Consider the following 25739-nt stretch of genomic DNA (forward strand, 5'->3'; position numbering starts at 1 on the left):
TCCAATGTTAGGACTAAAATTAGAGTTACAGATGGTATTAAGACCAAGGTTAGCCTTAGTTTTAGTTAATGTTCCTTGAGAGTTAGTGTGAAGGTAAAGTTAAGGATTAGAACTAGTTCTAGGGCCTGGATGATTGGCCCTAGCCAAAAGCCTTAAATTTTGGTTTAGGCTTAATGTTTGATTTAGTGTTTGGTGCTAACAGCAATGCTCGAGACAGGACTAGAGGAGAGCAAAAGCTAGGGTTCCACCATGCTTAAGATTAGATTTAGAGTTAGTTCAGTTTTAGAGTTCACTGGGATTAGGGTTAAGTTTTGGTTTAGGTTTAGATATAGATTTGTGTATTACTTTAGGTTTAGGTTAAAGATTTTGAGTGGGCTAGGGGATAAGTTTTGCGTTCCAATAGGGTTAAGTTTGGGTTTATGTTTAGCTTTGTGTTAGAGTTTCACCAGGGTTTTGTGTTGGAGTAATGTTAGGATCAGTGCTTGACTAGTGGTGGAGCTTGAGATAAGGTTCAAGCAGATCAAGGCATAGGTTTAGTGTTAGATATAGGGTTCTAAGAGTCTTAAATTTAGGGTTATGTTTAGGCCTATGACTGGTGCTATGTTGATGTCTTGGGCTAGTGCTAGATCTATGGCTACAGATCTCCAATGTTAAGGTTAGGGATATGATTAGGGAAGAGTTAGGTTTTCCCTATTCAAAGTGTGGCAAATCCATGATATGTATTTTTTTTTCTTTTAAGACAAAAGATGTTAATGTTTGAGTTGTTTTTTCTAAACTAAAACCTCAGAATTCATTATCAATTGCAGGTTTTACACTTTGCAATAGATATGGAAGTTTCAGATTGCAGTTTGGTTTCTTCTTTGTAAAACATTTGCCACCCCTTCCCTTCAGTTTAAACTTTGCATTATTGTTGGACAAGGTTAGGATTAGGGTTAATTTATTTATGGTTAGGGTTAGGCTTCTAGCTAATGCCAGAGTTGATATAGGTCTAGCCCTAGAACTAGTGTCCCATGAGCCTTAGTGAATGTTAGTGTTAGTACTCTGGTATAACTAATATCCCACTAAGATTAAAGTTGGGGTTTGTTTAGTGTTAGGGTTAAGATTACTTTTAGAGTAATGATTCCACCAAGGTTATGTTTAGAGTTAGTTAGGCTGAGTCTAGTAATAGGAATACGTATAGATCTGGTTGTCTATCTTGGTTGACACAAGATTTGCTGTAGGGTTGGTATTAATACTCAGATTGGCTTTAGAGGTAGCACTAGTGGTAGGGTTAGAATTAATGTTAGGTTTCATGTTTGGGTTACATTTTTACATTAGAGTTAGCCTCATGTTTAGTGTTAGAATTCCCTGGAGGATTAGATAGGACCTGGATACAGTATTTGCAGCATTAGAGTTAAGGTCCTGAATAGGTTTGGGGTTTCACTAGAGTTGGAGTTTATTTTTGGTTTGACTGTAGGTTAGTTTTAGAGTCCCAACAGATTTAGGACCATTCTCATTTTCGTGTTAGGTCTGGGGTCAGGATTCAGGCTAAGAGTATGACCTGAGTCATATATAGGCCTAGAGTTAGGTGAGGTTTAGGCTTATGGTAAATCTTAGAGCTAGTTTAAAAAATAATGGCAGGTTTCCAGTAGCATTAGCATTAGGATTAGGGCTAGTGCTAACACTAGGATTCCAGCATGATTAGAGTAGGATTTGATTTAGTGACAGAGCTAGGGTTAGTTTATAGTTAGGAATAAGGTCAGGTTTAGGAGTAGGGTTTTATGTTTAGGGATCCTTGAAGTTCTTTGTGTGATTTGAGCTAAGGTTCTGTAAATGTTGGGATAAGTATTCCAACATGGTTAGGATTGGGTCATCACTAAGGTTAGGGATATGTTGAAATTCAGGCTTGTACTATGCAAGGGCTAGGGATGTGCTTTCATCTGGTTTATGTAATGGTTAGAGTTAAGGCTAACGGTAGGTTTGTGCCAAAGGCTACCATATTGGTTACTCTTCTTTCATCGATGTGGCAAAATACTCAGCAGCCAAGTTAGAAAATTTTGGGTTTTTTTTTTTTGTGGAGGTGTCAGTCTATAGTCAGCTGGCTCCAAAACAGAGGCAACTTTTCAAGGTGGTAGAAAACAGCAAAAGCAACAAGGCAAAAGCAGGGAGGATACGTCTCTTTCCTCCCCTATGTTGTGAGCAGACTAAAACCCAAAGGGCTGGATGTAGCACTCACACTATCTTCAGGCCCTCCTTTTGCACAGGATGAGGAGGCTTACAAGTGAGAACCCTGGTGCTCTGCTGATTTGCTTAAACTTCTAAATTTCTCAAGTTGAAAACAAGTATCAAACATTACAGCTGGTTTTAGCACTTTGGTAAGACTAAGGCCAGGATACCAACAGGGTTAGTGACGGAGTTAGAAAGGGCTTATGCTAGGGCTAGGGCTATATTTGCTGATTTTTAGGGTCAGAGATAGAGTCAGGATTAATTTTAGAGTTACAGTTAGGATTGGGATTAGGTTTTCACCAGAGTTACTATTAGGGACTACTTGATGCTAAGGCTAGGCCTGAGGGCTAGTTTTAGGGCTTGTGCTAAGGCAAGGGTGCCAATAGTGATTAGATTAGTGTTAGGATTAAGTTTAAGGTCGGTGATAGATTAACTGTCAGGGCTAGATCTAGGGTTAGATTTATAGCTAGGGTTAGAATAAGGGCTAGAGTTAGGGCTACGGCTTGAGCTAGGGTTAGGATACATTTAGGTTCAGTACTAAAGCTATGGTTATTACTAGTGTTCTGGTGTGTGCTAAAACACTGAGTTTCATACTTAAGTTTGGTGTTATGCTTAGGTATAGGTGTGAGGTTATATTTAGGTTTCAGTTTAGCTTTAAGGGTAGTATCAAGTTGAGCAGCTAGGTTCCACATGACAACTTAGGTTACTTAAGATTGGATAAAATGTTTAAGATTTCACTGGGTGTAGTGTTAAAATAAGAGCTAGATAGATTTAGGGATAAATTTCTAGCATGGTTACTAAAAGGATTACCTGTAATATTAGTGTGAGGGAAGATTTAAGATGAGATTTAATAATAGGGCTACAGCCAAGTAGGGTTACGATTATGTTTGATGCTGCTTTTAGGTTTGGCCTAATTCTGAAGGTCAGAGCAAGACTAGTGCTCACATTGCCTTGCCTTCTTAGTATCTGTGATTGCTGAGACAACTTACCCAGCATGTCTATTGTAAAAGAAAAGGTTTATTCTGGCTGACAGTTTTCAGAGTAATCCTATATGGTCAGCCAGCTCCAAGGCACAGCAGCCTGACAGAGAGCCATAGCCTAGGATTAGCAGCTCCTGGTTGAGTGTGGGGGATGAGGTGTCACTTTGTAGGCCCAACCCCCTCTAACCTGCAATTTACAATAGCCGCCCTGGTATGCGAGAAGGAGGTAAAATAGGAATGCCTGTTCTTAGTGAGCCCTCACCCTCTGGAATCCATACTGTGAGCTGGCTTTGTTTTGCAGAAGTCTTGAGGAAGTGGCTGGCCACCCTTTGTGACACTAACAGCAGACAAATTAACAACATTCTTGAGCTAATGAATTTCTTCCTGGGCTAGAGAGGTTATGAGAACTGGTTGTGATTATTTACCTCACTTAGATAGCTTTAGAATAAACATTGTAGTCTGTCACGTTGTAGCTTGCCACAAAGAATGCCTTTTCACTACTTAATTATCTGGGCTCTGTGAACTGATCGGGTTTACTATATATGAATCCTAAAATAAAGATTGTGCGTACAGTGCAGTGCAGTGCAGTGTAACGCGGTGCAGACAGCAAAGGTGTCTCTCCTGTCTTTCTTTTCCAAGCTCTGTACCCCCCGTGTCCCGACAAGGCGTGCGTGTGTGTTTACCTTGCCCGGAGTTCAGAGTGCCCTAGACACTCACAACAGTTGAGCAGACATTAAGACCAAGCAAAGAGACTGCCTTGGCCCATTTATTTCTCCCAAGGTACAGTCCTATAGTATGTTGCCACTGATAACACTGGAGAGTATTTTGCCCTATTTAAACCCATCCAGTTACTGGAAGGATTCTGAAAAATGGATTAGTTATCAAAGCCAGTGCCACATCCCCAAGATGTGTCAAAAGGCTGGATGTGTGCACAAGAGGCTGATGTTGAGTATATAGAGCTATGTGACAGAGCATAGTGAGCATACTTGGGTTTCAATTTCAGTTCAGATTTAGGATTATTCTTAGGTGAAACGTGAAAGATAGGGCTAGTGCTGGGCTACACAAGACCTGATTTGGGCTCAGGTTAAATTTTCTATGGGTTGATAGTTGAGAGAGGTGTTCACTAGGAGTAGGCTAGGTTTGAGAGGTCTGTGTATTGTAGGGTTACATTTAGGTGTAGCCTTAGCTGTGGGTGTTCTTGTGGTTTTTGATTAAGTTTGTGCTTGGGGATCTACCCATGTGAGGCTTAATGTTCGATTTCAAGTCAGGTTGCCTCTTACGACCCTGGCTAGGTTTTGGTCTAGGGCCAAAGTTTTTCTTTGGTATAGGATTCATATAAGCCTTAGGGCTAGGGATTGGATATGGGTAAGGGCTGGAACAAGGTTTATGGCTACTTATTGGTCTTTGCTTTAGGGAAAGTTCATGACAAGGTCTAGGGTTTCAACAGAATTAGTACTAAAGTAAGAGCTAGTTGTAGGCTTAGCAAAGGGCTACAAAGAATCCTAGGGTTGAGATGGTACCAGGTTGAGGTTCTGGTTGAAGATTAAGTTGATGGATTGTAGAAACATTAGTATGAGTGTTAGTGTTATGGTTGTTAGCGTTACTATTAGTGTTAGAGTCAGTGTTCTGGTTAGTGTGAATGGAAGTATTAGTGTTTGAGTCACGAATAAGGCATAGACTTGAGATCCACTTAGGCTAGGGCAAGAATGAGGGAAAGGTTTATGTATGGATTTAATTGTATGGTAGGATCAGAAGTATTTGCAGCTTGGAATCAGGCCTAGGTATAAAGCTACGGTCAGGAACAGGATGCAGGTACTGCTAACAGTGGGTCAAGCAGTTTAGGGTTCTTTCCATGGCTAAGATTAAGGTTAGAACAAAGCTTATGTTCAAGTTGAGGTTTAGGACCAGGTTCATGATTGTTGTTCGGTGCAGACTTTGGGAGGTGTAGTGCTTTGCTCAGACTTTCAAGTAGAGTTTGCGTTAGTGTTAGGTGTAGAGTTAGAGGCAATGTTGACTTAGTAGTATTTTCCTGACTGGTACGAAATACAGTACTGTGGAAGTGCACAGTGATTGACATATAATGAGAAATCTCGCACCAGGAACAGAGAAAGGGCTCATGCTAAATCTAGAGCTTCTCTTGAGATTTGGTTTCCTTTATGGATGTTTCTAGTGTTGTTCTGGGACTGAAGGTGCCATTGAAAGTTAGGTTTCCAATCATGGTTACATAAGGCTGAGGAACACATTTAGCCTGAGGGTAAGGCTCCTTCAAGGAAGGGGTGAAATTTAAGTTTCTTCTCTTGTTGGGACAATGCTAGTGTTACTCTTGGGCTAAGGCTTAGAGTAGAGCTTGGGATAGGTTTAAGGTGAGCTCAGATTTGGTTCTGTGCTAAATCTAAGTCCAGGACTAGTGCATGGACGAGGGCAGGAATTTTGTAGTGTTAGGCTTATCTCTGGTGTTGCTGTTAGGTTAGGTCTAAAACTATGCTTAGGGTTTAAGTTAGGGACAGGGTTAATTTTTAGTTCTGGTGTAGTGTTCTCAGGCAGTTAGGAATCAGTTTATTGGAAAGGACTGTGTGGAATTAGAATATGTTTGGAATTTGGCCTAATATCATGTTAAGATTAGGGCTAGGAAGAGGATTGTACTTGAGTTGTAGCAGGTTTAGGGCCAAGACAAGTTTTACCTTTCAGTTAAAGGCTAGATCTCAGGACAGGTGTAAAGATGGTCCCTGAAGAACTCTGGTGAAAAGGGTACTGGTAGCAAAGGTCTAAGGTTTAGTCTTCTAGTATGGTTAGGTTAAGGTTTAGGGTAACAGTAAATAGGTCTGAATGAGGGACAGTAGAAGACATATGCCCAGAAGTAGGAGGGCTTGAGTTTAGTTTTAGGATAATGGTTTAATATTTGTGGCTTACATTAGGGTTATCATGACATTCAGGTCAGAGAGTCACCATGCTGCTGATGAGTACTAGCTTCAGTGTTGGGTTTTGGAGTATGCTCAATGCCAGAGCAAGATGAGTGCTGACACTGCCTTTCCTTCTTGGTATCTGTTATTGCTGAGACAACTTACCCAGCATGCTTATTGAAAAATGAAAGATTTATTTTGACTGACAGATTTCAGAGTTATCCTATAGAGTCAGCTAGCTCCTAGGCACAGCAGCCTCACAGAGAGCCATGGCCTAGGATTAGCAGCTCCTGGTTGAGCAGACATTAAGACCAAGTAAAGAGGCTGCCTTGGCCTGTTTATTTCACCCAAGGTACAGTCCTATAGTATGCTGCCACTGATACCACTGGAGAGTATTTTGCCTTATGTAAACTCTTCCAGTCACTGGAAGGACTCTGCTACATGAAGTAGTTATCTATGCCAGTGCCACATGCCCAGGATCCAGCCAAGTGTCAAAAGGCTGGATGTATGCACAAGAGCTGGTGTTGAGTATATAGAGCTATGTGACAGAGCATATTGAGGATACTTGGGTTTCACTTTCAGTTGAGACTTAGGATTATTCTTAGGTGAAACGTGAAAGATAGGGCTAGTGCTGGGCTACACAAGACCTGATCTGGGCCCAGGTTAAATTTTCTATGGGTTGATAGTTGAGAGAGATGTTCACTAGGAGTAGGCTAGGTTTGAGAGGTCTGTGTATTGTAGGGATACCTTTAGGTGTAGCCTTAGCTGTAGGTGTTTTTGTAGCTTTCGATTTAGTTTGTGCTTGCGGATCTACCTGTGTTAGGCTTAGAGTTCGATTTCGAGTCAGGTTGCCTCTTACGACCCTGGCTAGGTTTTGGTCTAGGGCCATGGGTTTTCTTTGGTATAGGATTCAGATAAGCCTTAGGGCTAGGGATTGGATATGGGTAAGGGCTGGAGCTAGGTTTATGGCAACTGATAGGTCTTTGCTTAAGGCCCATGACTATGCCTAGTGTTACAACAGGATTAGTACTCATGTTATAGGTATGTGGAGGCCTTGCAAAGGGCTACAAAGAACCCTAGATTTGAGATGGTACCAGGTTGAGTGGTTGAAAATTAGGGTGATGGATTGTAGGAACATTACCGTGAGTGTTAGTGTTATCATTGTTAGTGTTAGTCTTAGTGTTAGAGTCAGTGTTCTTGTTAGTGTGAGTGGCAGTATTAGTGTTTGAGTGACGAATAGGTCATAGGCTTGAGATCCACTTAGACTAGGGCAATAATGAGGGAGAGGTTTATGTGTGGATTTAATTATATGGTAAGATCAGAAGTATTTGCAGCTTGCAATCATGCCTAGGTATAAGGCTATGGTTAGGAATAGGATGCAAGTACTGCTAAGAATGGGTCAAGGGAATTAGGGTTCTTTAGATGGCTAGGATTAGCATTAGTTCAAAGCTTATGTTCAAGATAAAGTTTAGGGTCAGGATCATGATTGTTGTTTGGTGCAGGCCTTGGTAGGTATAGTACTTAGCTCAGACTTTCCAGTAGAGTTTGTGTTAGGGTTATGTGTAGAGTCCGATGTAATGCTGGTGTAGTAGTAGTTTCCTGATTAGTGTGTTTTGTTGGTGTATTCTAAGGCATGTAGGATTAAGTTTATTTGCAAGGAGTTGGTAGTGTTAAGCGTATGAGTAGGTTTTAACATGGCATTGTGTTAGGGTTTGGCCTAGGAATGGGACAGGGCTGCAGTGGTATCAGGGTTATGGCTAGGAAAAATTTTGCCTTTAAGTTTGGAGATAGGTCTCAGGCCAGGTTTTGAGATGGGTTCATGATCAATTGTTGCAATAAGGGTACCGGCAGTATAGGTGTAAGGTTTAGTTTTTTAGTATGACTAGGTTATTTTTTGAATAAGGCTAAATAGGTAGGGAGGGCTAAGAGTCAGTGGAACTCTTCTTACCAGAGCTAAGTGGGCCTAGGTTTAGTTTTAGGGTTAGGGTTTAAAGTTTATGGTTGACCTTGGGTTCAGGATGATGTTCAGTGTTAGGGGCTCACCATGCTGAGGATTAGGGCTAGCTTCAGTGTTGGATTTTGGAATATGCCAAAGATCAGAATGGGACAAGTGTTGAGTTTGCATTGCTTTCTTGTTCTGTGATTGTTCAGACAATTTATCCAGTATGTCATTTGAAAGAAGGAAATTTTAATTTTAGCTTACTCTTCTCGGAGGTATCCTATGTATTCAGTCACATCCAAGGCACAGCAGCCTGACAGAGGCCATGGCCAAGCACAAACATTCAGTCCCAGCAGAGAGGCTCCTTTTGCATTTTATTGCATTCGAGCTGCAATTGTATTTGTTGTTGCCTCTGATACCCCAGGAGAGTGTTTTTCTTCCAGAAACCCACCCAGTCACTGGTAGGACTCTGCTAAAAGAATTAGTTACCTGTGACAGTTTCACATAACCATGATCCAGCCACCCATGAGATGGCTGGATGTGTGCACGAGAGGCTGGTGTGGAGGACATCTAGATACCTGGTACAGCATATTGAACATGCTTAGATTTCACTTTTGTTTTAGGTTCTGGATTATTCCTAGTATGAAAGGTGAGTGACAATGTTACTACTGGGGCTCTACAAGGCCTGACTTGGGCTCAGCTGAAGGTTTGGGGTGGCTTGGCAGATGGGAGAGGTTTTTACCAAGGTTATGAAACATTTCAGTGTTCTATGTATCTTTGGTATACTTTTAGGTTTGACCTAGCTGTAGGTGTATTGGAAGCTTTAAGTTAAATTTGTGGTTAGGATTCTACCAGTCTTAGGCTTATTGTGAAATTTATGTTCATGTTGCCTCTTAGGCCCATTTGTAGGTTTTGGTCTACATCCAAGTTTGCCATTGAATATGGTTCAAATTAGTGTTAGGGCTAAGCATTGCATCTTTTATTAGGTCTAGAGCTAGGTTTATGCTAAATCCTTCCTTAAGGGAAAGTCTGTGTCTAGGTGTAGGTTTCCACCAGTATTAGTGTTATGCTTTGGAGTAGTGGCATGGCTAGCAAAACTGAAAATATTCCTAGGTTTTTGGTAGATTCAGGCTTAGGATTTGGTTGAAGATTAGAGTTATGGTTTGTATGCACTTTAACATTAGTTTTGATGTTTGCATTAGGGTCAATAATCATTTTTTGTGAGTTGCAGTTTGTTAGTGTTTCTCATCTACAAGATATAGGCCAAGGACCAACTTAGTTTGGGGAAAAATGAACGAGAGTTTTATGTATAGAGTTAGGAATATTATAGAATTAGAGATATTTGTAAGATAGATTAAGGTCTAGGTATATGGTTTGTGTCAGGGATAGGGTGCATATACTGGTCTGGATATGGTCAGGAGGAGTAAGTTTCTGTCTGTGGCTAGGATTAGGGCTAGCACAAGGCTTATGTTTAAGTCGAGCTTTAAGGCTAGGCACATGATTAGGATTTGGACCTGGCTATGTTAGGTTTAGACTTTTGTTTAGAGTTAAGTGTAATGTTTGGAATAGGGTTAGGTTTGTTGTTAGAGCTAGATTTGAGCTAGTATTTCTTTCCTGGTTTCTGTGAAGTGTAATATTTTGTAGGTTTATGGTGAAGCTTATATAGTGAGAGAAGATCTCGAGGTATGGCCCGAGACAGAGTTCACGCTAAGGCTAGGGCTTTTATTGACATTTTAGTCTTGTTTATGAATGTTATTAGAGTGAGGGTGATGGACCGTTTGAGAATTATATTTAGATTCTTGGTTACATCAGATTGAGGAGTAGGGTTAGTGTTAGGGTAGGTGTTGGCTTTGGCCTAGATTTGATAGAAGGTTCTTCCATTGTTTGATTCATTTTAGTGTTAATATTAGGCTAAATCTCAGAGTAGGGCTTTGGCTAGGTCTGAGTGCATGTGATATTGAGTTTTAGTACTGACCAGAAATATCCCTACGATTAGTGCTAGTATTCTTCAGATTAATGTTATATTGGATGCCCCTATTAAGTCTAGGTATAAAGCTACAGTTGTATTTTCACTTAATTTTCAGCTTAGTTTTACATTCCCTTGTAATGTTCCAAGGGTGTTATGATTCAGTTTTTTACCCGGAAGTGCACAAATTTAGATTTGAATTTTTTTATTTTATGGTTTGCACCAGCCTATGTTTGGTGTTAATATTGTTAGATATCCTGTAGTGTTACTTTTAGTTTTAGTTTTAATGGTGTGATTTTTGTCTATGGATAGGTCTCCAATTCCACTGGGAATTATGGTAAGAGTTAGTTTATTGATAGGGACAGATTTTGAGTTATGCCTTTGTTCCTCGGTTTTCATATGGTGGAGTCTGTTGTGTTGTGTGACTGTGTTTGGGTGTTGTAGCTCAGTGGCTGGGTTGATGAAGAAAGACAGTGAAATTAGTTATTGTTGAGCTGTCTTGTTCATTGGGAGAAAGAAAGCACCTTTCCTATTTAGTTGAGACTGTAGCACCCTAATAGGAATTTCAGGTCTGGGTTCCATGCCTCTTTTGGAGGAGAAAGTATGGCTAAGAAAGGTGTCTGGTAAATTGTTGAGAACCCAAGAGCCACTGACTTAGCAAGATCTCATTTACTTACATGTACTCAGAGCAGTACTGCAGTCTTGCTCTTAGAAAAGAAATGTCTGCTTTTTTCCAGAGAGTCTTTCTGGTTGTCTATTTCTTTGGAGCATTCAAGTAAGGATCATTTTATTCTAGAAAGTTGAACCCAGTTATCTAACTCTGGCACTTTTACTTCAGTGGGTGTGCATATTGTGAATAAAACATGACCCTTCAATTTTTGTTTTAATTTGTCTGCAGGAGTCCCTTCTTGCCCTATTTTAAGGAGGGATTCATTTTCAACTGCTTTGATATTCCTCTGGGTAAAGATCTGGCTATCCATGCAGCTGGATAGTCTATTGTACTTGACCTAAATGAGTAAGATATTGTAAGCATCTTGTGGTCTCTGAGTGTAGTATCACCTCATATGATAGAGAAATCTCCCCATTAACACTTAAAACAGACTTAAGCCCTGTTTTGGGATTTTTGGGCCACCCTGAGGGCTATTGGCAGTAAATGGAGACATGACCCAGATCTTTCTTGACACAGTGTTGGCAGAGCTCACTTTAAGATCTCGTGGGCTGTTTTGATTTTTCCAAAACATTGAGGTCTCCTTGTGGAATGTGGATGATAGTTTATTTCAAAATCTACAGCCAGCTCCTGATTTACCAAAGATGTAAAAGAACTCTCATTACCACTCGGAAGGACCTGGAAAATCCGAACTGGATAATGTTTCAGCAATAACTTGATGTTTCAGCAATAACTCTAACCTCTTATAAATGGGTAGGAGAAGCCTCAGGCTAAACTTGTAAGCTGTTGATTGGGAGCCATGTTTGTACAGATTCCCCTGTATTGTGGCATATAAGTGAAGTCTGGTTTCCATTCCTCCCTATGTTAAGTCCTTCTCAGTACTAGTTCTAGTAAAGTGGGTGGGCTTGCAAAACTTCTTGTAGGCACAGAATGGGCAAGCTTTGCTGGCCTGTCAAGTAGTTGCTGCTCATCAATTTCCTGTGAAAATTGGTGTGAATATTTCTACTGTAACTTCATTTCCCATATGGAAAGAATCATCAGTGGGTTTACAGTCTTCTACTGTGAATGCTAGGGATATAACACAGTGGCACAAGAGCCTGCCTGGCAAGTGCAAGATGCCAAGATTGATTCTTGGTACAAAAACAAACAAACAAACAAAAAAAATAGATAAAAGGCCCCAAAATATAGTCTTCTTCTCTGTCCATTAAGGAAAATCCCCTTTGTTTTCTATGTGCACCAAAGTCCCTTTTTCAATTCCCCCTTATCCTAAGGTCTCTTTGTATTTTTTGATATTATAGACTAGTTTTAGTGGCTCCTCAGGAACTGGGAATAAGCCTAAGGTTCTGAGGCTGTCAAGGCTGCCCTTTTTTTTCTCTCTGTTTGCCTTTGGATTACCCACCGAGACTTTAGACATGTGTTTTGGTGTCCCTTACAAAGCATGAAAGTGGCCCATTTAGGAAGATTGAACTGCCTCTAGTTATTGTAGAATTTCCTTTTTGTTCTTTATAGGTGATTGGTTGTTAGTTAGCAACTCTTCTTTTTTCCGGATGACTGTACGTGCATGGAGCACCAGAAAAGCATAATTGAAGTCTGTATAGATACTTAGGTTTTTCCTGTTTTCTACAGTCAGTGCCCAAGTAGAAGTACAAGATCTGCTTTTTGATCAAAGATCCCTCATGGTGGGGGGTTTGGTCTCAATTGTGGGAGACAATTTGAGTGACTCCTCTTGAATGTAGAACAATTTCTGCAACTTTGATTGTATTGAAACATTTTTTTTACTAATATGTATAGAACTGAGTATGGTGTTTTATTCTTTAATTGCCTCTAAGAATTATAAATAAGGCTAGCTAAGGTATTGGTATGTAACCCCTGAAGTCAGCAGACTGTCTCTTGCTTCCTTGCATAGTGCTCTCTGTAAAATATATAGGCACCATGAGCTGGTAGAGCCAGTCAGCTCTAAAAATGTGAACTAGATATGCACCTCAAGATAAAAAGGCTATGACTTACCAGGACACAAAAGTTTTTATATCCCAAACTGAAACAACAGCCTCTAAAAACAATTTAGTTGCCATCCAAGTTAAATTATGCAGATTTATAACATTATCTCTACATTTTGGAAAGACCCTTTTTTCCTACCTACCCAGCCAGCTTAATTTACTCACATAGTTTCCTGCATCTTCGTCATCCTCATCCTCTAGTCACCTCTTTCTTGGCTTACTGTTTGTGTTAGTGTTAACATTAGTTTTAATCTTATTATTAAAGTTAACATTAAGGTTAATGTTATAGTTCCACAAGGATTAGATTGAGAGTTATGATAGTTGTTACTGTTAAGTTTAGAGTTCTGGGCATGGTTAGGTTTAGGGTTCTATCAGTGTCAAGGAAAGATTTATGTAGAAAGTTATGATTAGGGTTAGCATAAGGTTTAGGGTTAGTGTCATTACTAGGGTTAGGTGTAGGTTTTGTGATGAAGGTGAGGGCTAGAACTAGAGTTATTTTTAAGGTTAGAATGAGGCTTAAGTGCTTGCTTTTGGGTGACAGGATTAAGTTTAGGTTAATGTTATAGTTCTACCTAATGCATTAGTTCTATCTAATGTTCAAATTAAGGTAGGGATATCTTTCTTGTTAGGGTTAGTATTTAGATCAGTGTTAGGTTTCAGAAGTTTAGGATCATGATAAAGTTTAGAATTAGGATTCCATTAAGGTTAGTGTTAATTTTAATTTTAGTTTTAGTGGTCATTTTAGTTTAGGCTTAGGGCTCAGGCTGTCTAGTGTTTGGATAACAGCTAGGACTAAGGCCAGGGCTATCACTAGTGCTATGGTTCTATCAAAGCTAGACTTAGGTTTAGGGTTATGGTTAGGTTTAAGGTAGTGAATTAGCTTTACAATTGCATCACAGTTGAGATTAGTGTTAGAGTTAGTGTTGCTGTTAGGGTTAATGTTAGGTATCGTGTTCCACAAGAATAAATCTAATGTTTAGATGTAAAGCTAGGTCTAGGACTTCAATAAGTGCTATAGGTAAGTTGAGATTTAAATTTGGTGTTAGTGGTAGTTTTAGGCACCAAGTCAGTGGCTTGAAATACCACTTGACGTAGGCCAGAGCTAGATTTCATCATTTTTATGGTTAGATTGAGAGTTAGGGTTGATTTTTTTTTATTTCACCAGGATAATGATAAGGTTTTGGTATTTATTTTGGTTTTGATTTCAATTTCCATTTTGGTTTAGAGTTATGGTTAAGTTTTGTGTTTATTCTAGGGTTAGGCTAGTGTTAGGAATAGTTTTGAGTTCTACTATTGTTATGATTTCAGCTAGTTTTAGTTTTAAGGCTAGGTTTATGCTTAGCTTTAAGGTTAGGGTTCTACCAGAATTTTGTGTTTCAGTCATGTTCAGTTAGTGCTGGACTAGTGCTGGAGATTAGATTAGGGTTTATTCAGATTTAGGCCTAGGTATAGGATTAGATATTTAGTTCCATGAGGATTACCTTATGATTATTCTTAGGCATAGGGCTTGCCATATAGATAGGACTTGGACTAGAAATAGCTCTACAGCTAGAGGTCTACAAAGTAATCATTATGATTATGGCTATGGTTGAAGTATAATTAGATTTCTACTAGGAGGCCAGTGGTGGCAAACCTATGACTTGTGCATTAATTTTTCTTTTAAGGTAAACGATGTTAATGTATAACTTTTTTCTAAACTGAAACCTCAGTATTCATGATTAATTGCTTTCTTTGTGATAAATAGCTGAGTTTTAAATTGCAGTTTGGTTACTTGTCTCTAAAAGGTTTGCTATTGCTACTCTTGGTTTAGATTTAAGCTCAAGTTCAGTGTTAAGATTATTTTAAGAGTTAATTTATTTAGGGTTTGTGCAATGCTAATGCTAAAGCTAGATGTAGGTCTAGCCATAGAACTGGTGTTCCACCAAGGTTAGTTTAAAGGCATTGTTAGTGCTGTGGTATAATTAGTCTCCCACTAAGGTTAAAATTAGGATTTGTTCAATGTTAATATTAGGGTTACTGTTCAAGCAATGATTCCACTAAGGGTATCCTTAGGGTTAGTGTTAGGCTGAGGATAATAATGGGTGAATAAGTTTCCATGTGGTTACATCAAGAGTAAGTGCATGGTTGGTTTTAGTGTTAGAATTAGGTTTAGAGATAGGACTAGGGCTAGGGTTTGGATTGGTGTTAGGTTTTATGTTAGATTTAAGATTATGGTTAGCATTAGAGTTCCCCCATGGTACTGATAGAATAGACAGTTTATTGGCAGAGTTAGAAGTAAAGTCAGAGTTAAATTTAGGGTTCAACCAGGATTTGGATTAGTTTTAGGTTTAAGGATAGGGTAGGGCAGGAATCCCAACAGGTTTAGGACTAATGTTAGGCCTACAACCAGGGCTAGTGCTAGGAATATCACCTGAGTTAGGAATTGGCCTAGAGTTTCATCAGGTTGAGATTTACGATTAGTGTTAGAGCTACTTTTAAAATTGAGCTAGGTTTCCAAGAGCATTAGAGTTAGAGTTTGGGCTAGAGGGTAGCATTAGTTTTCCACCATGATTTGAGTAGGATTTGATTTCAAGACAGAGTACAGTTAGTTTAAGTCAGGATTAGAGTTAGATTTAGAATTGGTTTTATTTTGATGTTTCCATGAACTTTATTATTGTTTTAGAGCTTAGGGTTCAGTGAAAAGATAGGGCACCATTTCCAATATGGTTAAGGTTAGGGTTAAGGTTGAGGTTAGAGGTGTGTCAAGGTTTGCTGTAGGGCTTTGCAAGGTATCATTAACATTTCTTCTGGGCTTGCATAATAATGAGGGTAGGCAATGTTTAGAGTTAGCTTTAGTGTTTTACCAGGGTTTTGTTATGATCAGAGTTAGTGTTTGTTGTATGTCTGCAACTATGCCTAGGCCTTATTTCCAGTGATAGGGCTCCTTGCAGTGGTATTGTTAGCTTTAATGATCCATCTTAGGTTAAGTTTACAGTAGGAGTATGTTTAGACTTAGGTTCAGTTTTAGGATTAGTTTTAGGTTGAGGTTTAAGGCTACATCTATGTCTTAGTTTTAGGGCTACGTCATTGGCCTTATATCAGCATTTGGGTTAGGGTTAGGGCTACAATTTAGATTTTCATCAAAGTCATATTTAAGGTATATTTAGGGTTATATTTAGTTCTAGTGCTAGTACTAGGGATAGGGCAATCACTTGATATAGGCTCTGAGTAGTGATTCACCTAAATTAGTGTTTTGTTTATGGTAGCTTTAGTGTTAGAGTACTCTATGTCTTGGGATAGATTTGGGGCTGATTATAGGGGTTGGACTATGCTAGGGCTTGGTTTCCACTGTCAATAGTGTTAGGGTAATTTAGGTTTGGATTTAGGTTAGTGAAATGACTAAATCTAGAACTAATTCCAGAGATGGGCCATTGGTTCAGGTTCCACTAGTGTTAGGATTATCTTCCGGGTTAAGCTTAGGGGTAAGTTTAGGGATAGGGCAAACTATCTGAATAGGGTGAAGGCTAGGACTATGTCTGTTCCACCTATGGTTCAGATTACATTTATGTAAGTTACAGTTATTTTGAGTTTTGGGTTAGGGTTATTTTTAAAGTTAGGTTGAGGCCCCAAGCCAGGACTGACCCACTCGAGCACCCCTAAGCCAGCCACTGCTGCTGCCATGGGACCATTCTAAGCCAGACATGGAGGACCCTGAGTTACACAGAGAGGCCTGTGTGTCTTGCCTCTGGCCACCACCACCAACAGAAGTGGAGTGTGCATGTACCCATCCAGGGAAGACCAGCCCAGACCAACTGACCTTAACACACCAACTCAGCCAATATTTCTGGGACCTACTCTCTTGGAATCTTCTCAGCACAGGATAACAGAAATGTCAATCAAGATATGCACCTGACTGAAGAAGAGACCAATACCCAGGAAGGCAGTTTTGCTTCAGGACTGAAGGGCTTACTCTGCCACAGAAATCAGGTGAGAGAAAGCTTTGGAAGACAGACTTGGAAAAAGGGACTGTTAAACTAGAGATCTCCTGCAGTTCCTTGAGAGGCTGTGAATCAGACCATAGACATCATTGGCCTTATAGTCCATGAAGAGAGGCCAGATTTGGAGAATAAAATCATCAGTGGGAATAAACCAAAAGGACAATACATCTAGTCTAGTGCAGTGGTGCAACAAATGTAAGGCATACATTACATTGCAGTCTTGCATAGCCCACACTTTTGGCATCAAAGTCACCCCAGTATTACATCAGCAGCAGACAAAACTGCAAAGAGAGTTGGTATTGTCACTTTGCCGTATATAAGTGGGATTCAGATTGTATTTTGGACACTTGGTCTTTCTAAAAGGTTCAGCATGATTGTGCTGGTTGTAATTTTGAGATCTGACAGTGCTGTCTACTTCTAGCAAAAATTAGTTGAAGTTTTATAAACTAATACATAGTGGTCTAATAATCTTCCCTAAAATCATAGGGTTTGTCCATATCTAGTTGACATTTGATGCCATTGTTGCCACTGAATGTACTAGTTTAGTTAAGGTAACATTGTAGTGGATAACAACTGATTTTCTCTCTATGATAATATCTAGATTTTGTGAGCACCATAAAAAATGGATATACATACACCATAACATGGGAAGGAAAGATAACAGAACACTCTGAAAGTCTTCTAAGTCTCCCAATGCATATCTAATGGACATAATTGGAAAAGAAATCAAATACCAGGTAGCAGAACTCTATAAATAGTTTATGGAAAAGATGAAGAGGATGACCTCCACAAGTAAATGAAGCAAAAGTTCACTGAAATATTATTGAAGCTATCTAAATTGGATATAGGGGAAATAAGTAAATATTGGAAGAGCTGACCAAATCTGTTGAAATCATGAATGACAAATTTGCCAAAGCTTTAATGTCTTTAAAATGATATCAGATAGAAATACCAGATATAAACCTATACACATTTAATAAATTTCAGAATTGACTAATGTGATAACAGGATGTTTGAAATTCAGAAAAAATGGTCATTTATGAAGTACTAAGAGAAGCACAGAAAATGAGAGGACAGGAAAGGACCCTGCAAGAGCTGCTCAGTGACAAGAAAAGACCAATTCAAGAGAAAAGCGAGAAGATAACACAGATGAAATTATAGTATGTCTACAGAAATCATAGCAGTAAACTTCCCAAATATGAGAAAAGAGTTCAATATAAATACAAGGAAGGTTCCCAGAACACTCAACAATTATAATGAAAAAAAAATCACCAGACATATTGTGGTAAAAAGGTTTCATCCCAATGATGCAAGGATGGTTCAGCCTTAAATCATTTGGTAACAGATGGAACTCACAAAATTTCACTTACCAGGCAGGTGATTATACTACTGAGCTAAATCCTCGGCCCTTAATCTCAGCACTTGGGAGGCTAAGGCAAGATGATCATTTTGAGTTTGAGCACAAGCTGGCTACAAAGCAAACTTAACACCATCCTGAACTGCATACTGAGACCCTGTCTCAGAGAGACAAAAAAAAAAAAATGGATCCAACAGTGTTGTAGTCAAGATTGTCCTTAATTCACAAATCTATTCATGCATTAAAAATCAATGCATAGAAAAAAGCACAACAAGTAGGATTGCAATTTCAATTTCAGACATCATAAACATCAAGATAAGATTAGAAGAGACAAAGAATGTTTCTATGTACTAGTTAAAGGAACAATCCAAGAAGAAGTGGTCATGGTTATTAATACAGGTGCACTAAATACTGAAGCACATTTCTTCATAAAACAAATACTGCTGAACATAAAACATCAACTAGCTCACACAGAAGAACCTGGGAAAATGGCGAGAAAAAAAAAGCAAAAAGATAATCTCAGATCTTCAGCCCACACCACCAAGCCTAGAAGACATAAAAATAAAAGAAGCTGGAGGCCAGGGATTTAGCTCAGTGCGTACTAAGTGCCTATCATGTAAGAGTGTGGTTTTGAGTTTGATACCTGGTACAAAAAAAAAGAGGAGGAGGAGAAGGATAGAAAGAAGGAGGAGGAGGAGGAGGAGGAGGAGGAGGAGGAGGAGAAGTTGGAAGTCAAACACCTGAAATTTCTGAAAGGATAGCAACTGAAGTAAAGAAATTCATGAGAATGTAAAAGTAATCAGAACAAAAATTATATCAGATAAAAGAAAAAATGGCAAACACAATGAAAGAAATGCTGAGCATTTCTAAAGATGACGGAGATAAAAAAAAGAAGAGCACTGGAAAATGATGGAAACCTTGAATGAACAATACAGGATAAAACTACAATGCATGAAACAGATTCAGAGACATATCCAGGAAATTGAAAATTCCACTGAAAGCTGGGCAGAAACTTTCACACCTTGAAGACAGGATTGCAGCTACTAGTAATCATGAAAGGAAAGATCTCTTAAAAATAACAAGGAACCAGGAAATAACAATCCAATGGTTGCAAGATGACACCAAGAAGAATAATTTAAGACTGGTGTCAGTTAAAAAGCAGAAGTCAATACAAATGACTTAAAAAAGACTATTTGCAGAAATAATAGCAGAAAACTTCCAAGTATGGGAAGGAACTTGACATACATATAAGACATAACCAAATTAAATCTACACTCAGAGATATAATAATCAAGAACCCAGAAATTCAGCACAAGAACAATATTAAAAGCTGTTAAAGAAAAGAGGCAGATCACCTGCAAAGGAAAACCCATCGGAAAACTCAAATCATCAAGTCACAGAGAGCTTGGAGTGAGGTGTTCCATGTTCTGAAAGAGAACAACTTCCAGTCCAGACTGATGTACCCTGCTAACCTAACTTTCAAAATTAGTAGAGAAGTAAGATACTTTCACGATAAAGAACAGCTGAAGGAATTCATGACCACAAACCTAAACTTACAGAGAATGCTGAAGGATTTCTAGAGAGAGATTAAGATGACTGTGGTTCCAGGGTCACCAAGCATCAGGCAATTGAACAGAGTGGAAAAGTGTGGGGGGAGACAAATGACAGGATAGCATGGTCGAGATGAGCTTTCATTCATTTTATCTGTTAAAAAAAACTAGGTTTCAGACAACAAAAACAGGTTTCCCGCCAAAAGAAAAAGGCTTCAGACCTACCTAACAACAAGAAGAGTTTGAAAAGGCATTCCTGTGACAATAAGACTGTCGACAGCCAGATTACCACACTGGTTGGTACACAAAATTTTAGGAGAAATGAAAACTGAAGTGGCTGAAATGAGTGATGATAAAGATGATGAAATAGTCTTCAAAGAGCCTGTGTCCAGCATAAACAGATACAAGAGTCTCCAAAACCTCTTTGTTAAGGAAAAATAGAGACAAAGGTGAAGAAAAAGCAAATAGTGATTCTGAATGTACGGTGTGCAGCACATTGTACCAAAAAGTGTGATTTGTTGTAAGCACTGACTATTGCACTACATTGGATATAGCCAAATCATCCAATAACAAGACCTTCAGAGGAAGAAGGTACTGGTTGTTTAAGGTGAGTAACAAAAGCAGTCAATAATTTTGGCTTATCTGCCCTTGCTGAGATGTACAGATACACTGCAGCCTACAGTGATTTGGCTCATGGTTTCTTTGTCCTGGTCTCCTACTTTTCTGCTCACATTCTTTTTAACTCTTTAATTTACCCTGCCTAAACTTCACTATTAATGGCAGGTTTAACTAATCAAGTGTTGTAGCCTGTTACCACCAACAAATAAAGGTCAACAATCTTGCAAAAAAAAAAAAAAGATAAAAAAGATTCTAGCTCCATGAACTCCAAAACAAGAAATCCACCAGAAAAGGCAAGCAATTAAACAAAGGGGAAAAATTGGAGCCAAGAGCAGGAAAATAATATGACACACATAAATCAATACATATCACTTATTACTATCAATGTTAATGGACTCAAATTAATCAAAAGAAATGAACTGGCAGAACGGATCAAGAAGCTAGATCTAACAATATGCTGCATAGAAGAAACACATGTATTTCAAAAACAGTGATCTCAGATCAACAAACTAATGTTGAACCTCAAGCTTCCAGAAATAGAAGAGCAAGTCAAGCCCAAAGCTCATAAAAAGGAGGAAATAATAAAGATCAGAGCAGAAATTAATGCACTGAAGACTATGAAAACAACACAAAGAATCAATGAATTAAAGAATTGGTTCTTGACAGATTAAATAAAATTGATATTTCAAGGACCCATATTCTAACAATATGGAAAACACAGAAGAAATGGACAGATTTCTAGATCCATGTTTCAGAAAGAAATTCACAGACAAAGGATGTTATACAATATTTAATGTGACAGGAATTTTGTCAAAAGCAGGGACAGCTATTCTACTTGCAGAGAAAGTAGACTTCAAGCCAAAATGAATTGAGACAAAGAACAGAATAATTCAGGAAGAAGAAATCACAATCATAGATATATATGAGCTAATATCAGTGCACTTAATTACTTAACACAAATAATAATTGACACAAAAAATCAAATAAGCACTAATAAAGTTCTAATGGAATACCTTAATACTCCATTGTCACAGATAGATCAATCAGATAAAAGAAAACCAATGAAATACTAGAATTGAACCAAACTTTTGAAGAAATGGAGTTAGTAGATGTCTACAGAGTATTCCACCCAACAACATCAGGATACACATTCTCCTCAACTGTGAGTGGAATGTTCTTCAAAATAGGCCACATATGAACTCTTAGAACATGCATAAGTAAATCCAAAGGAACTGAAGTTATTCTATACATACTATAAGACCAGAATGCACTGAAATTGGAAATCAATTAAAAAGGAAAACATGAGAACTTCATAAACATGTGGAAATTAAATAGTACCCTCTTGATCAGGCAAGGACACACAGATGAAATTTATGAAAAAAAATTACAAAGTATCTAAAATTACATGATAATGCAAATACAACATACTGGAACTTACAGGATGCAATGAAAAAGCCCTTTTTGGGAAAATTATAGCAGTGAATTCTCATATCACAAAAACAGAGCAAGCTCAAATCAACAACCTAATGTTGAATTTCAAGCTTCCAGAAAAACAAGGCAAGTCAAGCCCAATGCTCATAGAAGACAGGAAATTATAACAATCAAAACAGAACATAATGCAATGGAGAATAATGAAACAATACAAAGAGTCAATGAATTCTAGAGTTGTGTTTTTGAAACAGGAAATAAAATTGACCAACACTTAGACAACCTTATCAAAAAGGAAAGAACAAACACAAATCCATGCAACTATCTTTGAAAAGGGTGAAATCACAACAAATCCTGCAGAAATCCAGAAGATCATCAATGCTTACTTAAGAACCTGTACTCAAACAAGATGGAAAACACAGAAGAAATGGATAGATTCCTATATACATAGCAATTACCAAAACTGAATCAAGAAGATATAAAATCCTAAATAACCCAATGTCCGTCTATGAAACTGAGAAGTAGTAGAAAACCTACCGACAAAGAAAAGCCCAGGCTCTAACAGATTCATTGCTGAATTCTGCAAGAAATTTAGAGAACATTTAATGACCCTGTGCTCCAAATTCCTAATGAAACTGAAAGAGAAGCAATACTCCCAAATTCATTCAGGGAAGAAAGTATTACCCTGGCAAAAAACCAGAGAAGGATCCATCACCCAAAAAAGAGGGAAACAAGAAGCCAATCTCCCTAAAAAATAAAGATGCAAAAGATAGCAAAAAGATTCTGCTAAAAAGAATGCAACAGATCATCGAGAAGATTACACACCATGACCATTCAGGATTCCTCCCAGGATGCAGTGATGGTTTAATATACATCAACTAATAAATGTAATACACCATATTCACAGAGCCAAGGACAAAAAACATATGATCATCTCAATAGAGTCAGAAGAAGCATTTGACAAAGTCCAACACCCACTCATGATAAAGAAATACATAAAATTGTAATATATAGACTTATTATCAAACTGATAAAAGTTATATATGAGAAACTAACCACTCACATCCTGCTAAATGGACAAAACCTGAAAGCTTTCAATCTAAAATGAGGAAGACGATAAAGATGTCCACTGTCACATTCTCATTCAATATAGTTCTGGAAATATTAGCAGAGCAATTAAATAAGACAAAGAAATAAAAGTAATAAATGGGATAGGAAGATGTTAAATCATCATTATATGTGAGGGATATGACATTCTACACAGATGACCACAAAATTTCAACCAAAAATGTTTAGATTGAATAATCAAAATCAGTAGCATAACTGGATATAAATGCTGCACTCCAAAATCAGTAGCCTACCTGTACACTCATAACAAACTTACTGAGAGACAAATTAAAGAAAAATACCTTTCACAATAGCATCCAGGAAATTGAAATGCATAGGAATCAATCTAATGAGGAAGATAAAAGACCTCTACATTGAAAACTATAGTACTCTGAAAAATGAGACTGAAGAAGATATCAAAGAATGGAAAACATGCCACGTTGTTGATTACAAAGAACTAAGTGAAAATGAGAATACTTCCAAAATTGATACACAGATTTAATGCAATTCTTTTTTCTTTTTTTTTTTATTTAAGAGGAAAAAGAGAAAAACACAAAACAAACCAAAGCGGCGTAAGGGTACACGCAATACAGAACTACAAAACAAAACAAAACAAAACAAAACAAAAAACCATAACAGTAAGAAATTACCTGCTAGTAGATTACACACTATTTTCTTGAAAATAGTTCCTCAAATCACAGTATCAAAGAACACAAGGTGGACATTCAAACAGGGAGACTGCAAACAGCTGTGTTCAATGTTCCAAAAACATTGATAAAGTCAGCTATTTAACACCCCCAAACACACTTGCTGTTATATCCGTTAGAGCTCCTTTTCTTTTTTTTTTCCCTCTCTTTTTTACAACAAAATTTACACATCTTGGATTTTATTACTCCTTAGTGCTTATTATTTTCTTTGGGGGGGGGAAGAATACAGTCAAATATGGCAAAACAAAGCTGTCAGTCAATACCAAGGGTAGACGTAGCACATGGTGTAGAACAGAGTACAAGTTTATCAACAATGGTTATCAACGTTGTCCCTTGTTTCCTTAAAAAGAATTGTCTATCTTATTAGATATTATAAAGTTGGACAAAACAGTAGAGAACAAGACCAATAAAACTTAGGCGTTGTAAACATTACAGGACTTCCAAAGAAGACAATAGTCAAACCAGAATGGGTATCTTAGTGAATCTTATTGTCTTCAAAGTAGTTGCCTATGTCTTCAAACTTGATACTATGATATGGAATGGAACAGAGTCTAATCAGTCAAAACAAGATTGTGGGAGTACTACAGGACTTCAAAACAAGTTAATAGGAAATCGAAAAGAGTTACTATTTATATATCCTAATTTTTTTGAATTTTTTCTTTAATTAAGACAAACATAAGAAATGACTAAATTTTTTTTGAAACAATAAGGGGGAGATTGAGATAAAACAGGACATAACAATATAACAATAGAGGTCACAGCATGACTGTTTCAATAACCTAGTACTTCACCACCTTATAACCTGACTTAATAGTAGTTACCATAGTGTCTTTTTCCTTGAAATATTTGGGTAAAACTTCATATACTCTAGCTTCAAATATTTTCATATCAAGAAGCCCAGAATAAAGCCTTTCTAATTAATGAGTGAAAACTTTATAAGGCTTCAAGGCCACCTAATGGGGAATCATGATTACCACATATTTTTATATATTTGAATCATTACTTACATTAGGGAAACTATTCGGTATTCACACATGCGAGATTGATTTATTTCACTTATGAGTATGGTCTCAAGCTGTGCCCATTTATTGATAAATATCTCAATGTGATCCTTCTTTATAGCTGAATAATACTCCATTGTATAGAAATACCACAACTTTTTTATCCATTCCTCAGTTGATGGGCACTTGGGTTGTTTCCAAGATCTGGCGATTACAAATTGTGCTGCTATAAACATAGGTGCACATATATCACTGTGGTATGATGCTTTCAGTTCTTCTGGGAATATGCCTAGAAGTGGAATAGCTGGAATAAATGGGATTTCCAGTCCCAACTTTTTGAGAAATCTCCAGACAGATCTCCACAAAGGCTGTACCAGTCTACACTCCCACCAGCAGTGCAGGAGAGTTCCTTTTTCCCCACAGCCTCTCCAGCATTTGTTGTCGGTTTTCTTGATCCTGGCCATTCTTTCAGGAGTAGTGAGATGGTATCTCAGTGTGGTTTTAATTTGCATTTCTCTAATGACCAATGATGATGAGCATTTTTTCATGTATTTATTTGCCATTTGCATTTCTTCATCTGAGAATTGCATATTCATCTCAGATGCCCATTTTTGGATTGGATCTTTGAATTTCGGAGGTCTGAGTTTCTTTAATTCTTTGTATGTTTTAGACAAGAGGCCCTTGTCTGAGAGAGAGTTCACTAAAATCTTTTCCCAGTTTGTGGGTTTTCTTTTCACTATGCTGGAGATTTCTTTTGACATGCAGAAACTTTTTAATAAGAAGTGGTCCCAGTTATTGATTCTGGGAAGTATTTCCCGTGCGGTTTGAGTCCTGTTCATGAATTCTTTACCTACTCCTATGTCTCCAAGGTTTCTACCTATTTTGTCTTCCAATAGATTTAGTGTTTCTGTTTTAATATTCAGATCTTTGACCCATTTAGATTTTAATTTAGTACATGGTGATAGACATGGGTCTAGCTTTAGTTTTCGGCAAATGGAGAGCCAGTTTTCCCAGCACCATTTATTAAAGAGACTGTCGTTCTTCCAGTGAACCTGCTTGGCTCCTTTATCAAAAATAAGGTGGTTGAGTGTGTTCGTAGTTGTGGTTGTATCTTCTAATCTATTCCACTGATCTTCAGCTCTGTTTTGATTCCAATACCATGTTGATTTTACTACTGTTGCTTTGTAGTATAACTTCAAGTCAGGGATTGTGATGCCTCCTGCTTTGTCTTTGCTGCTTAGAATTGCCTTTGCGATTCTAGGTCTCTTCTGGTTCCAGATGAAATTTAGGAGTGATTTCTCTAGATCTATAAGGTATGTTGATGGTATTTCTATTGGGAT

This window comes from Cavia porcellus, unplaced genomic scaffold (genome assembly GCF_034190915.1).
Source record: "Cavia porcellus strain 051 isolate PalLab524CR breed Dunkin Hartley unplaced genomic scaffold, mCavPor4.1 scaffold_15, whole genome shotgun sequence".
In the NCBI taxonomy this organism is placed as follows: Eukaryota; Metazoa; Chordata; class Mammalia; order Rodentia; family Caviidae; genus Cavia; species Cavia porcellus.